The 15,967-nt window shown below is 46.8% G+C and overlaps 1 protein-coding gene across 2 annotated transcripts in view; it reads left to right on the forward strand.

Annotated features, from left to right (window-relative positions):
• Positions 1-15,967, forward strand: part of LOC115860494 (AGBL carboxypeptidase 4) — a 1,403,751-nt gene that overhangs the window by 1,307,374 nt on the left and 80,410 nt on the right. The window lies entirely within an intron of this gene.

Genomic DNA, 15,967 nt, shown 5'->3' on the forward strand with positions numbered 1-15,967 from the left:
ATAATCCTTGTAAAACATAATACAATGCCTGACAGTCTCATTAAAAGGTGAAGATTGCTAGGTTATACCAGCTAGTCATAACACTTGCCAGGGCCAGGCACTGTTTTCAAAAGTACTTTATTTGTATTCATTCTAATAGTTCTCACCACTGAAAGATAGGTATTATTATTATCCCCATTCTATGGGTGAAGAAACGAATTAAAGTAACTGTCTGTGCAATCCTGCAAATAGTACTGGCCCCCGGGAATGTGGGCACAGTGTGTAGTCGTAGTGCCTACAACTGTCTACCCTTGGGGTGAGACGGGCATTGGCTGAAGCCAGGACCCTCCCCAACTATCCTCTCCCATCCCCTGCTCTTTCTTGCTCTCCGTGACCCTGCCTTGGAAGTCAGGCCACCTGACACGAGAATCCCTTCTCTCCCACCCTTCGCTGAAACCCAGAGCCCTGGGCCTCTGTCAGTGAGCCTCGGCCTGCTTCTTAACCACTTGTCAGGCTGCCAGAGGGCTGGGTGGCCTGTCCGCTTTTCAGGGCAGCTGACAGAGCTGGGAAGGCTTGGCAACGGCTTTAGCTGTGAACAGAATCTCAATGAAGGCTTTGGCCCAAGCTATAGTGGGTGTTTATGACCTGGACGCTCTGTCCTGGCAGTCGGGGAGGAGAGTAAATATTGCAGGTTCAGGGCCCAGCTTCAGCCCCTACCCCTCCGCTATGGGATGGTTTCTTGCCCTCAACTGTGGTGAGAGCTGTTCAGTTGTATTTGATGCCCACTTTTCCCCAGATTGTGTGTCTGTGTGTGTGTGTGTGTGTGTGTGTGTGTGTGTGTGTAGTGGGGAAGGAGTGACTCTTATTCACCTAGAAGCTGGTTTCCTGGGGTAGAGAAGGGTCCAGCAGACAGGGCATATGGGAAGAGGAAGGGAGAGTAAGGAGGAGAATTACAAGGAATCTGAATCCACTGGGAAAGTAAAAGTCAGAGGGAAGTGAAGGCACCTTGGAAGATAAAAGAAAGTATATAGACTATCTTAGATCACCTAATCAGATACTTTTCCACCTAAATGTGCTTAATGACTGAACATAAGAATTCTGGAGGTTTTGAGGTGGGAGGACAAAACAGCCGCTTACAAAATTTATTTAAACATTATCTCTTATCTTCAAAATGTATACAGCCTAAACCTAAATATACAACATAAACCCCAGATAGGGCTTCCCTGGTGGCACAGTGGTTGACAGTCCGCCTGCCGATGCAGGGGACAAGGATTCGTGCCCCGGTCCGGGAAGATCCCACATGCCACAGAGCGGCGGGGCCCGTGAGCCATGGCCGCTGAGCCTGCGCGTCCAGAGCCTGTGCTCTGCAACGGGAGAGGCCACAACAGTGAGAGGCCCGCGTACTGCAAAAAACAAAAACAAAAAAACCCCAAATAGGTTTCAGTCAGCCATTTCTTCATTCTCACCTTCAGGGATGCACCCCCTACTCTACTGCTCCAGACGCTGCCACCCTCCCCCGCACTGGTTCCATGGGATGCCTATCTGTTGTGCGTTCTGGTGCCTAAAAAATCACCCTAACCAATGGCCTCAATGTGGGCAGGAAGGATTCAGCAAGCCCTATCATGTGTCAGGCACTGAGCAATGGGGATGCAGAGATGGGTTAGACCAGCCTCCATCCTCAGGCAACTCATGGTGCAAAGGGCGAGGCAGACCCAATAGCGGGCAATTATGGTGCAGCATAATCAGACTGGAGTAGCAGTGGCAGCTTCCACATGGGGGACACATACTCTACTCCAGGCATTTTTACATTATCTCTAATCCCATCACGACGATCCTGGGGCAGATGTTATCAGGTTTATTGCAGAGATGAAGAAACCTGGGGCTAACCGAGTCATACAGCTGATAGGTGGGGCAAACAGGATTTAAATCCAGGTCTCTCTTATTTCAAAATTTGTGTTCTTCCTGCTCTATTGACTCCTGTAATAAAGAAGAGGGTGATCTAGGAGGACAGAAAATAAACCCACCCTGGGACGGGTGGTCAGGAAAGTCTTCCTGAAGGAAGCAATGCTATATTGAGTCTTAGAGGATAAGTAGGAGTTGGCCAGGCATCCACAAGCAGGGGAAAAAGAGAGTTTGGGGGATGGGGAAGGTCATGTGATAAACGTGGAGCAGTGATAATGACATGACTTTCTTGGGAGTTGAAGAGGGTCCTAGGACTAGAGTGAATGACGCTATAGAAAAGTGATGAGATGTAATGAGGCCAGAGAAATGGGCAGGGCCAGATCATGAACACGGGTAGGGCTTTTCACAATCGAACATTATCCTCAAGTCCTTGGGGAAGTAGTGGAGGTGTATCAAGTGGAGGAGTGACATGGTCAGATCTGCACTCAGGAAAGTTATCTCCAGCCACGTGTAGAGGATGAACTGAAGGACGAGAGACTGGAGAACCTCTCAGCATCTATCCATCCATCTCCATTTGTCGCCATCATTTATCCATGTCTTGGTCTCCTCTGTTTTGTCTCTGCTTGCTTGTATCTGTCTAATTATGAGTCTCTACCTCTCTCTGACCTGTCTTATTTATCTGGTCCCTCGGCCTCTCCATATAGCCCTAGACAAGGCACATCACCACTCTGAGACAAGGGTCCCTCATCAATAAAATGAGGATCATAATGCCAGCTTGAAAAGGTTAGATTAGGGATTAAGTGTGATATTGCATGTGAGATCTTTTTATGTATTACAAAGTACCTTACAAACATGAAGGCTTATTGTTATCTAGCTACTGCTCTTTCAGGTGTTGTATTTTGTTTTATATATTTTTTTGAACAAACATTCATTGATCATCTAGGCTGGGCACCTGCTGTGTATCTTGCAAGAGAGGGAGTTTACAATGAATCAGAAACAATACCAGCCTTCTAGAGGATCGGAGTAGAAGTATACAAAAAGTTAGATTAAAAGCCTCTGTTATATTTTTCAAACTTGCCTGTCTATTTCCCTGTCCATCTGTTCATCCATCCATCCACCCACCCATCCACCCATCTCTCTCTCTGGCTCTGGTTGCGCTTACATCTGCATCCATGGGCAGTAACTGATGCAGAACCAACCAAGCCACATTGGCCCTGACTTGCAATCCCCTCCTGTCTACAGATCACCTTTCACCATGCAATTTTTCAAAGACTGTGCCCTTAAAATAAGGGAGAAAAATAAACTGTGAGAAGACCAGTTTTGGATGACTTGGAAGGTGCCTTCCTTCTTTACAGTTTTAGGACTCTCTCTACCCTTCCCGCTACTGTGGCTCCAGCACTTTCCTGAAGATTTGAGCTGATCTCACATAGACCTGACACTACCACATTCTATAAATCAAGAAAACTAGGTTGAAAGGCCTGAGGAGCCAATGTCATTGAATTCTACCAACTCTGTGACTAACCCAGTACTGTCAGATAGTCCCAAGGCAGTTTCAGACATCCACATCTTTAACAAAGATTGTAAAGAGTTCATGGTGACTTTGCCCTATAAGCCCTGTGTCTCTGAAATGTCCTTTAAGAAGTAGCATGGTATAGTAGGGAACGAGTCCTATTCTGCTGCGTATAAGCTCTGTGACTTGAGTCAAGTTACTCAACCACTCTGGGCCTCAATGTCAAAATTAACAAGATGAGGATAGTACTTCCTCTTAGGGTTGTTGTAAGGACTTAGTGATATAATGTCCAGTGTGAAAAGTTTGGCACAAGACCTGACGTTGTATCCTCAGTGAATTGACTCAGGGTTGTAACTCAGATTTATTTTTCCCTGGTAACAAAACATACTGTCACTAACCTGAGCATCGGACTCTGTGGTTTTGTATGTAGGTATGTGCTTGTGTGTCTGAAAGCAGATGTGTCTGTGCAGGTATAGTTGGATACGGCTATGCTGTAAATTTCAAGGCACAACTTATACCTGCTAAGTACCAGAAAAGTGCTGCTCAGTGGAAATTTCTGTGATGATGATATTCTTTTGCACTGTCCGTTAACAATAGCTACCAGCCACACATGACTTTTGAGCACTTGCAGATGCGGCTAGTGCAACTGAGGAATTAAATTTTTTAAACTAATTTAAATTAATTTAAATGCAAATAGTTGCAAGTGACTACTATATGAGACAGTGCAGCCCTAGACTATTCCCTTGTTTCTGATGACACCTGAAATAATGATTATGGGATTAAAAGAATTCCTGAACACCTGCTATGTTTTAGGCACTTGGACATGCACTAACTCATTTAACCCATGTCAGCCCTGTGAGAAGAATGGCCTTACTGCCACTTCCTGTTTGCTGACAAGGAAATTGAGACATGGAGAAATAGAGCGACTCCTTCAATGTCACCGAGTCAGTTCAGGTTCTGAGCCTAGATCTCCAGTTCCAAAGCTCTTCTCTTTTCATGACCTATGCTCATGCTGCCTTAGAGCAGTGTTTCCTATCTGCCAACTGCAGCCACTGCCTCAGGGAGCACTCAGGGGTGGTGCCTGGGGGCAGTGAAGCCCTTTCAGTGGGCCTATGAGACCCACCTGATTTGGCCCTCTATCAACTCTCTGACCTCCTCTCCTATGACCCTCTGCTCTGTCACCCTGCCCTAGACACCGACTTCCTTGCTTTTCGATGATCTCTTAAGGCATGCTCCTGCCTGGGGTGGGGTTGGGGGGGAGGTCTTCCTACAGGTACTTCCCCCAGTCTGTCTCCAGGGTGCAAGTATAGTTAGGAACTGATCACTCCATCTGCAGGATGGAGAGTGGATTTGGGTGGTGAGGGAGGGAAGGCGGCGTTTTCAGTGGAAACAGAGAGGTCAGTTGGGTGGCTACTGCAATAGTCCGGAAGCACAATAGTCAAAATCCAAGCCACTGACCTTGCCCAGAGCCTCACAGACTGCTAAGTGTCAGAGCTGGAATGACCTACGAGATCATCTGGTGTAAGCCCTTCTTTGAAGAATGATGAAATTGAGGTCCACAGGATTTTCCCAAGGTTGGCTGAGTTGGTACAGGGGCTCCCATCTCCTGATATGATCTTTTGTCTGCTATGATTTTTTTTCCTGCATTACAAGAGCATCATAAAAATAGATGTTTTGCTACAAACAACAGTTTACCTCCATTCCAACCCTTCTTTCCTTTTTAGAGACAGCCCCTAATTCTTTTCTTTTTTAATATAAATTTATGTATTTATTTTTGGCTGCGTTGGGTGTTCATTGCTGCGCGCGGGCTTTCTCTAGTTGCGGCAAGCGGGGGCTACTCTTTGTTGCGGTTTGCGGGCTTCTCGTTGCAGTGTCTTCTCTTGTCGCGGAGCATGGGCTCTAGGCACGCGGGCTCCACTTGTGGCTCATGGGCTCTAGAGCACAGGCTCGATAGTCGTGGCGCACAGGCTTAGTTGCTCTGCAGCACGTGGGATCTTCCCGGACCAGGGCTCAAACCCGTGTCCCCTGCATTGGCAGGCGGATTCTTAACCACTGAGCCCCGCAGGGAAGTCCCGTGACAGCCCCTATTTCTTAAAGGCCACTGAGTCACCTAAAAGGCAGGAATTCAGTTCTCTCTAAACAAAACAATTTTTACAAAGAATGAGCAAGTCTTCCCCCAGAAGTCTGAGCATGTCCTCTAGAGAATACAGAAATTCTAGAAGATGTCTTGGAAGAAGATAGAAAAATCTTATTCTATTTTTTAGAAATGAAGGAAAAAAAAACCCCAAAAGCTCAAAGATAACATTTCTGATGCCTGATAATATTCTTCTCTCATCTCTCATTTCCCCACAACTATTTTGTCTTAAGCCTCTGGGAGCCTGTGGGAAGCTGCTGTATGATTTTTATCTCTATGATTAAAGTGTTACACTTTATTGAGTTCTTTACATCAGCAGCAAAATTTGCGATGCAGGGTTTTACATAACACCTCATTTTCTTCTTGCACCATTACTGTTATTAAGCTGGTGTCAATAAACAGAAAATACAGCTTCTCTCACGATGTACTCTTTATTTTTGTTCCAGTGGCAAGAAGGAAAAAAGGGCGGGGGTGTGGGGGAGGGAGAAAGTACACAGACACAACCCGGAAGAATTTTTTGTCCATTATGTCCCTTTGATGTCTGCTCTTCTCTCTTCCTGTTTCGTGTCAACATTTCCCACAGATGGTGGAGGATGGAGATCATCTCTGCAGAGGGCTGTTTTCTTCTCCATGATTAACTCGTCCTTTTATTCATTGAACAAGGATTTCTTCAGTACTTACTATGTGCCAGGCTCAGTGCTAGTTGTTGATGTAAAGATTTCAGGTCCTGACCAGTGCTTGTTCCAGTGGGGGAAATAGACATACATAGCAATAATAATGAAACAGTGAAATGAGTATAACAAAAACAGAGGGTTGATTGAAAACATAAGTGAAAGCGGGCATGGTCAACCATACTCAGGTGTGTTAAGGAAGCCTTTAAAGAGGAAGCGATGCTAGTCTTGGGCCCTAGAGGATGGGTAGGTAAAGCAAGGCTTTCTTGGCCAAGGGAATGGCACAACTGAAGCCTTGGAAGGCACAGAAGAGCATGGCATGGTCTGGAACTGTCAGTTTGGCATGAGGAAAGCATCAGATGCCTGTTAGCAGACAATAGGAAATGAGATTGGAGATGGAGGCAGGTCTTTGAGGACCTGATATTCACATACATAAATATCTTCTATGACCGCTGTTAATCCACCCTCTGGACGCCCTTAAGACCAGGCCAAAATTAGAGGCTCAAGGCAGAAAGGCATAGTGGGAAGAACGTGTACTCTGGATAGAAGATCTGGGTTTTATCCTTGGCTCTGCTACTTCCTAGCTGTGTAATCTTGAGCAGTATAAAATGTAAAATGGGTATGGTGAGGGTGACACAATGATTGTGAACAAGTTTTGTAAGTTGTTGATAGTATATTATATGTCAAAGGAAAGGGGGAGAAAAATTCCAGACAATTCAAAGAGCCAGAGAAGCTATAAACTCATCCTATGTGGCTTTTAAAAAATAAAAATTTTATAGGCGTATTTTTGATTTACAATGTTGTGTTAGTTTCAGGTGTACAGCAAAGTGATTCAGGTATACATATACATATATTCATTCTTTTTCAGATTCTTTTCCCGTATAGGTTATCACAGAATACTGAGTAGAGTTCCCTGTGCTATACAGTAGGTCCTTGTTGGTTATCTATTTTATATATAGTAGTGTGTGTATGTGAATCCCAAGCTCCTAATTTATCCCCCCTGCTGCCAGATTTCCCCTTTGGTAACCATAAGTTTGTTTTTGAAATCTGTGAGTCTGTTTCTGCTTTGTAAATAAGTTCATTTATATCATTTTTTAAAACATATATTCCTCATATGAGTGATATCATATATTTGTCTTTCTCTGTCTGACTTACTTCACTTAGTATGATAATCTCTAGGTCCATCCATGTTGCTGCAAATGGCATTATTTTGTTCTTTTTTATGGCCAAGTAATATTCCATTGTATATAGGTACCACATCTTCTTTATCCATTCCTCTGTCAGTGGACATTTAGGTTGCTTCTGCGTCTTGGCTTTTTGTGTGTGTGTGTGTGGTACGTGGGCCTCTCACTGTTGTGGCCTCTCCTGCTGCAGAGCACAGGCTCCAGACGTGCAGGCTCAGTGGCCATGGCTCACAAGCCCAGCCGCTCCGCGGCATGTGGGATCTTCCCAGACCAGGGCACGAACCCGTGTCCCCTGCATCGGCAGGCGGACTCTCAACCCCTGCGCCACCAGGGAAGCCCTGTGTCTTGGCTATTGACGAAGGTTTTTATGTGGATGTGGATGAGGGAGACTGCACTGTCTTGGGACATCCCTTCAAACTAAGAGATAAAGCTTAGTTTGTCCCACACCTCCTTGTCCAACCCTTGCTCACCTCTCACAACTGCACCCTCACTCCTTGCTGCTTCCTGGATGTGTGATGAGTCCATGACAATCAATCTCTTCTATTCAGAGGGAGTGAGAGCCTGCAGCAAAGTAATAGCTTGAGAAAACCCTTGTCCTCATGCCATTTGCATTCCAGTAGGGAGCCCAGGTGTTTGAGCGTGTGTATATAGGTTTTTGATTTTTTTTTAACTCTTGTTCTGATTCTGTATCCTATCAAAAATGTGCAATAATGCTTATGTCTAACTATATTAATAAATAGCCCTATTCTTATAGGAGACATATGATTGCATGGGGAATGTGTTTTTTCACACAAATAGCCATGTTTAGGAAAAACCAACTTGTTTGAATCAAAATGTCATAACCTAAGACCATAGACCATCTGATAGCATCCCATTCTAACTGGGGACAAGTACCTAGGAGGCAAACATCCAACTCAAACTTGTAAGATGATGACACTCGCAATCTCAGGGAATGACCCACCCTCTCCCCAGTCACCCAAGCCAGAAACCTGGGAATCAGCCCAAATTTTGGTCCCATACCCAGCACTGGCAATCTTACCTTCTAATGCGCCTCATATCTCTACCCATCTTCTCATCCTCACTACCCTACTTTGATTCATAATCTTGTCTTTTTTCAATTAGTCTTCAGTTGGACTCTGACAAAAATGTCCCAGCCATTTCATGCCTTTGAGGCTTACAACCCCCAATTCTTCCTCGTCACAGCCTCCAGAACAATCTTTACAAAAGGCACATGTAATCATGTTATACTTCTATAAAATACTTCTCTGGCTCTCCATTTTCTACTTTGCAAGACAAGCCCCAACTCCTTCGTGGCTTGCAAGGCCTTCCATGAATGGTCCCTAGACTCTTCTCCAGCCCCTCTCCTCACCCCACTGCCCCTCCACTCCATACCCTTCAATGGTGCCAAGCCCCCGATAGTTCCCTGAACGGGCTGGGTGGGTTTTGGTCTTGGGGATTTTGCTCACACACTCCCTCTGCCTAGGATGCCTTTCTCTCTGCTGGCAGCTCCCCACTTTCTCACTCACTTGGTGAGAACCTTCTGGTCTTTCAACGCCTTGCTCAACAGCCTCCTGTTCCACAGTCTTCCCTGACCACCCAGCGAATGGATGTTTCCTTCAGCTGTCACTTCACCCCATCTTCACACACACCTCCCAGAGCACCGGAAGCCTTATGGACACTTAGGGGTGGGGAAGGGGGACAGGAGGAGAGAAGGAGTGAAGAGAGACAAGAGAGGAGGAGAGAGGGGGAGGTGGGAGTGGAGGAAAGAGCAAAGGAACTGCCATGGGATCCCTCCCTGTACCTTTCTCCTCCCTGCCTCTCCCCTGGCCGCCTGCACCGAATAAAGCAGGTAGGAACCATCTTAGAGTTCTCTAGGACAAAGCGCGTAATTTCAGCACGAATGCTGACACCCCTGAACGGTTCTTTGAAAAGCAGTGATATCTACGCTACCGAATGGGAAGACTGCATTAGCTTGGAGATGTGGTTGCCCTGCCGTCTTGCAGTATTTCTCTCCCCACAGGGCCGTGCCAAGGTTAAGGATGATGCACTCAGGTCTTAAAGGAGATGAGGTGGGAAAGGCTGGCAGAATCTGTCCTCAGAGGCCACAGGAGGAGAAAAAACAAAACAAAAGAGTGCAAAGCAGAAAAATGAGGTGATTGAAAAATATGAGACTCCAGGGCATAAATGGGCTCTGAGAAGTCACCAAATCAACTCTCTCAATGGGGCAATTGAGGAGAGGAGAGGGTCTTCTCCAGAGTCACAGGTCAGGTTAGTAGGAGAGCCAAGATGGACTTCCTGGGAAGAAAGGAACTAACATTTCCTGAGGACAGAGCCCCAGCTCAGCAGTTAGAGATACATTATTAACTCTCTGGATCAGCGAGCAACCTCCTCTAGGAGACGCCTCTAAGCATTCCGACCACACGTATTTACTGAGCTCTTTTTTTTTTTTTTTTTTTTTTGCGGTACGCGGGCCTCTCACTGCTGTGGCCTCTCCTGTTGCGGAGCACAGGCTCCGGACGCGCAGGCTCAGCAGCCAGGGCTCACGGGCCTAGTCGCTCCGCGGCATGTGGGATCTTCCCAGACCGGGGCACGAACCCGCGTCCCCCGCATCAGCAGGCGGACTTTCAACCACTGCGCCACCCGGGAAGCCCTTACTGAGCTCTTAATACGTTCCTGGGGGTGCCCTAGTTTCATCAGCCTTTGATATATAATGAAGCAACATTAACTTTTAATTATGAAATTAAGATGTCCCTCAGCTCTCACAGGCTTAAACATCATATCATCTCAGTCCTTTTCTTGTTTTGTCTCATCTTCCTGCTCAGACTGGGCTTTCTGCAGGAAGGCCTGGCTTTTCCATTTGTATCTATGTCCACTCTAGATGCAGGAGTGAACACCTGGGGGGACCCCCAAGGGTGAGAAGCAAGCAGAGGCTTTGGAAGCAGTGTGATGTACGTTAGAATCCCAGTTCAGACCCTAACCTGCTATGAGATCTTGACAAGTCTGTCTCGGAGCTTCTTCTGAGAAACTAAGACCACGCTCTTATTTACTTTAGTGCATTGTTGAGAAAATCAAATGAACTCATTGGTGTGAGAATGGTTTTTAAACTCTACAGATGTGCAAGATAATGGTTATTGTCAATAGATGTTCTATTGAACAAGGAAGAAATTTACATTTATGTAAGCTGGGTTCCCAAGCCCCTCTCACTTCTATGCTCCTATACCCCCTGCACCTGTCTTTGAGTCTTCCGTTGCACATGGAATTAGTTTTTAAATGTCCATCTTCCCTGTAAAGTTTTGAACTCAGAGAGGTCCATATCCCTGGTGCCAAGCACAGCACTTGAACAAAGTATCACTGTGTGACTGAAAAGAATGTATAGATTGTATAATCTGCCAGATGTTTGGCCAGGTGCAAAGCCAGTCACCGCATTCGACTTCATGGGAACCCTGTGAGGTTGGGATTATTATCCCCAATTTTTAGATGAGGAAACTGTGGTGCAGGTCATAAAGCCCACCCATGGCTAAGCTGACACTTGAAGCCAAGTCTGCCAGATCCCAAAACCATGGAACTCTTGTGACTGCCCTCTTCTATCGTCATCATCATTGTCTCAGTCAACATGGGGGTCACCAATCACTGCTACAGTAAGCAGGAGACACAGGTCAGCAGTTCTTCTTTTGTTCTGGGAGGGTCTGTTATGAACCCAGACCGCTTGTGCTGAGTCTTTGTTCTCTCTCCCTTTTTCTAGGCAGGAGTGGAGGAGGGGATGGAAGCCAAGGAAGGCTCCCTCCTGCCAGGCCAGACCTGGCTCTTCCCGGATCCTTGGAAGAGATGTAGAAATGCCCCCACTTACATGCACATCCTACTTTTCATTTCTAAGTAGAGTAGGACTGTAAGAGTAGAAAAATAATTTTACTCTTCACCTTGCTGCTACTGGTACTTTTTCCCCACACCTAAGCATTACTCTCACAAATTTCCTTTGCCCTGAAGTTTATTCTGCTGAGGCCAAAGAGGCCACAGATGCAGAGGCTGGGTGTTCTGAATAGCTTAGAGTTGAACAGCTTAGCCCTAGATCAGAAAGACGTGGGTTTGAATTGCAGCTCTGCCCCTCGTGAGCTCTTTGTCTCAGTTTGATAACAGTGCTTACGGCACAGGATTTTTATTACAAGACCATACATAGGAAGCACTTAATAAATATCACCAGCTTTTGACGATGGGGTCATGGTTAAGAGCATGGATGGTAGAGCCAGACTGTTTGGGTCCGGCCAGTTACCGCTATGTGGTCTGGGGGATCCCTTGAAAGTTACTTAACCTCCCTATGCCTTAGTTTCCTCACTTGTAAATGACGTTTCTATCAGATAGGGTTGTGGGAGGGTTCATGAGTGCCTGGCAGGTAGTAAGTACCATAGTGCTATTATTATCCTCCCTCCATAGCTCCGCTGGCTAGAATCTAGGCCCTGAGACTCCTAACACCACGCCCCGCACAGCTGCTTTCTCTGAGTGCAGGATACCTGGTCCGTTCATTCACTTACTTATTTTGTCACTCAGCAAATGTTCCTGATGACTTACTGAGTGCTGGGCCCTATAATACACCCTGGGAATGCAGAGGTGAGCCAGGCATGGTCCCAGCCTTTACTGGGTTCACAGACCACTCCCCCACCTCCTTCTTAAAACCTTTCTTTTTCTCTTGGTTTTCATGAAACCACACTGTCCTTTTTAATTCCTCCTTCTCTGGTCACTCCCCAGACTCCTTTGCTTCTTCCTTTACCCAAAGTCTCAACCTTAGCATGACCCAGGCTCAATCCTGGGACCTCTTCTGGATCCACACTCTCCCCCAGTGACGTCAAGGAGCACCTCCACGCTAATGATGCCCACATTTACATCTCTAGTCCAGTCTTCTCCCCAGCGCTCCATTTTCATATATTTAACTGCCTACCTGACATCGGTATCTGATAGTCATTGCAAATGCAGAGATCCACATCAGAACTCCCGAATTTCTCACCACCCTTCCAACTGGTCTGCATCCCAGTTTCCTCCATCTCTCTCCACAGCACCACTATCTGCTCAGTTGCTCAAGGCATAACCCCTTGATCCATCTTTGATGCTTCTTGCATAGAAACTGTGTGCAGGTCCTATAGAAGTGTGGCCAAAATATATATCAGATATGTCCCTCTCTTTTCATCTCTACTGTCACCACTTCAATTCAAGCTACTATGATCTCTTAGGAGACACCAGCGCATCTGCTTCTACTCATGCGCCACTAAAATCCGTTATCTACACCGCAGGCAGGGTAATGTTTTTACAGCATTCCCCTACTGAGACGGCTTCCACTGTACATAGGAGACACTCCAAATTCTGACTCTGGCCTGCAAGGCCCTGCGTGAGCTGGACCCTCTCCAGGCTTACCTCCAGTACTAATCATGATACAGCCATCGGCCTTTCCTCTGGTCTTTGAAAATACCACAGTCATCCTTGCTTCAGAGCCTTTATTTACCCAGAATTCTCTTGCTGGCCTCATTGAATGGCTTGTGGTTTTCATCCTTCAAGGCTCAGCTCAAATATCAGAAGCCTTTCCTGATCACACTACCTCAAGTAGACCCTGCCCCGTCCACTCACTTATTCACGATCCTGTGGCTCACCCCAGGCATTCCTAGCGTGCATTACAATCTGCCGTCACCTTGCTTAGCTGCTGTTCATGGCAAGTCGTCCCCACCTGGAGGCCAGCTCCCCAAAGGCAGGAACCTCTTCTGTCTTGTTCACCCCCAGGTCCTGGAACATAGTGGGTTCGTAGTAAATATTTGTTAAATGAATGAAAAAACTGGATGATAAACACCTTAACAGAAGAGTATTTTAAAAATCTGTGGGAGTCCAGAAAAGAGAGCTGCTGTCCCTGGGAGAGTAAAGGGAGGCTACACAGACAAGAGGCCGTTGGGCCTGTCAGTGAAAGATGAGAAAGAAGTAACCAGGAGGGGAAAGGGAGGGGGAGTAGGCACCCCCCCCCCGCCCCCCCACCCCCACCGCCACAGGAGTAGCAGACACAGAAGCACAGACAGGAGAACCTGCGTGTGCTGGGCAAGTTATGGGGCGGGGGGGGGGGGGGGCGAGGGGTGGGTGTCAGCAAGGCTGGAGAGTAAAGAGAAGAGAAGCAGGAGACAAAGAACCATAGCTCGGGCTTCCCTGGTGGCGCAGTGGTTGAGGGTCTGCCTGCCGATGCGGGGGACGCGGGTTCGTGCCCCGGTCAGGGAGGATCCCTAAGTGCCGCGGAGCGGCTGGGCCCGTGGGCCATGGCCGCCGGGCCTGTGCGTCCGGATGCTGTGTTCCGCGGTAGGAGAGGTCTCAACGGTGAGAGGCCCGCGTACCGCAAAATAAAGAAATAAATAAAGAGCCATAGCGCGCCCCCTCCGTGCCCTAGGCTGGCTGCCTGGGTTTCTTTTGTGGTTGTGCCTCCTTTTGTCCCCACTGATTCATTGCATGCTTTTTATTTTTTGTGGCAGGAATGTCAGTCCAGCCACACCCAGGGCAAGGAGAGAAGCCTTAACTTGGCCACTTCAGAGATCTAGGCTCTGTGTGATAAAGGACATCATTTTGTCTCTTAGAGTCGCTCATTTGTTGTTGTTGTTTTTTAATTAATTAATTTTTATTTTTGGCTGTGTTGGGTCTTCGTTGCTGCCCGTGGACTTTCTCTAGTTGCGGCGAGCAGGGGCTACTCTTCGTTGCTGTGCACGGGCTTCTCATTGCAGTGGCTTCTGTTGTTGTGGAGCACAGGCTCTGGGCACACGGGCTTTGGTAGTTGTACCTCGTGGGCTCTAGCGTGCAGGCTCAGTAGTTGTGGCACACGGGCTCTAGAGTACAGACTCAGTAGTTGTGGCGCACTGGCTTAGTTGCTCCGCGGCATGTGGGATCTTCCCAGACCACGGCTCAAACCCGTGTCCCCTGCATTGGCAGGTAGATTCTTAACCACTGCGCCACCAGGGAAGTCCTGCTCAGTTGTTTTTAAGGAAATAATTCTCTATTTTTCTTAAAATTTCTCCTTCCTGCTTTAGGACACGCACCCTGACTTCCATAAGTATCTACTTTAACTTCTGAAAAACAGACAGGGAGATATTTTAGGTGATAATAAAAAAAAATAGATTTGGGGCTTTTTTGCCTAGGTCCATGGGGAAAGAGCTGCCTCGGGCAAATCTGAGCAGGGGAGTTGTCTGGAAGCTCTCTAACCCTCCTTGCTCTCCCCACCCCCCAACCTTTCTGAGAGGCTAAGCCTAAGCTTCCTTCCTGGGATGAGGGCGATCGCCTTGCTGGACCGCTAGCTCCTGCGAGCACAGCAGGATGCCCGGCGTGGCTTGTAACCAGAGCCTGGGTTTGAGTCTCTCCACTTCCTGCTGCATCCACTGGGGCAAGTTACTTAAACTCTCTTAGCTTCATCTCCCTCCTCTCTACAAAGGGAACACTAAAGCAGTTTACCCTCCTCAACTTGTCCTTATCCCCACCTAAGCTTCCGTTTCTTTCTCATCTCCAAACCTGAGATAAATCCCTCTGCCCTTCCTGGGTTGGGTTTCCCTTCTTTCATTGGCTTGAATATGTGGTCCACCCTGAAGTGCTGCCCTAACGTGGAGGACTCAGCCCACATGATAGCACCAAGCTCAGGCTTTGGCTTATGCCGCCTGATGTGAAACAGGGAAGCAGCTCAGAATGGAGGGGAGAAAAACCCCAAGAAAACAAACCAAAAAAAACTAACCCATTTCCTCCGCAGTGTCTAGGAGGAAGCAAACTCCACGCTAAATTATGTTCCAAATATGCCCTAAGGTAGTTTTAATTTTATTGGCACTGCTTTTAATTTACTCTTTAGGCCCCTGATTGCAGGATGAGCTGTTGGCTGCTGGCAAGGGGACAGCCCTTCATTGCTCGGTTTTAATTAAGTTTCTTAAGTTCAGAAGGAAAGAACAGAGATGCTGTCCCCTCTTCTATTCTCAATCCCAAACTGTAATTAAGGGCCCTGAATTAGCTGCACACCCCTTGCTCTGACACAGCCACAGAAAAGTACCTCATTTGACTGCTGGAAAAACATTCAGGTGCAGCTGTTCATTCATTTAATTCACTCATTATTCAATCAATTCACTGATTCATTTTCTATTCATTCCCTTACCAGACCTCTAATGATAACCTACTATATATCAGGCCTTGCTCTGGTCCTGTGGATTGAAAAATTCAGCAATGTATGGTTCCTGCCCTGAAAGAGTCCACGTTCTAATAGTAGATGGAGATAAACAAAGCATTATTATGCCATGTGGTCAGTGCCAGGAGAGAGAATTATGAGAGCACAGAGGAGGCTGTTAACTCATCCCTGAAGGATAAAATAATGCTATTTGAATTTATATTTTGTACCAGTCGGATGAATAATATTAGATGCTAGAACAAGCAATGCCCAAATCTCAGTGGCTTGATGCAGTAAAGGTTCGTCACAGTCTGATGCAGGTCAGACGACTCGCCTGGCCATTTTCCTCTCAATGTTGATTCAGCGACCTAACCTTTTTCCTTCTTACTACCTATCCTTTTTCCTTCTTATGATACCATTGTTTTTACATGTAGCTTCCAT

Source organism: Globicephala melas, chromosome 1 (genome assembly GCF_963455315.2).
Source record: "Globicephala melas chromosome 1, mGloMel1.2, whole genome shotgun sequence".
Taxonomy (NCBI): domain Eukaryota; kingdom Metazoa; phylum Chordata; class Mammalia; order Artiodactyla; family Delphinidae; genus Globicephala; species Globicephala melas.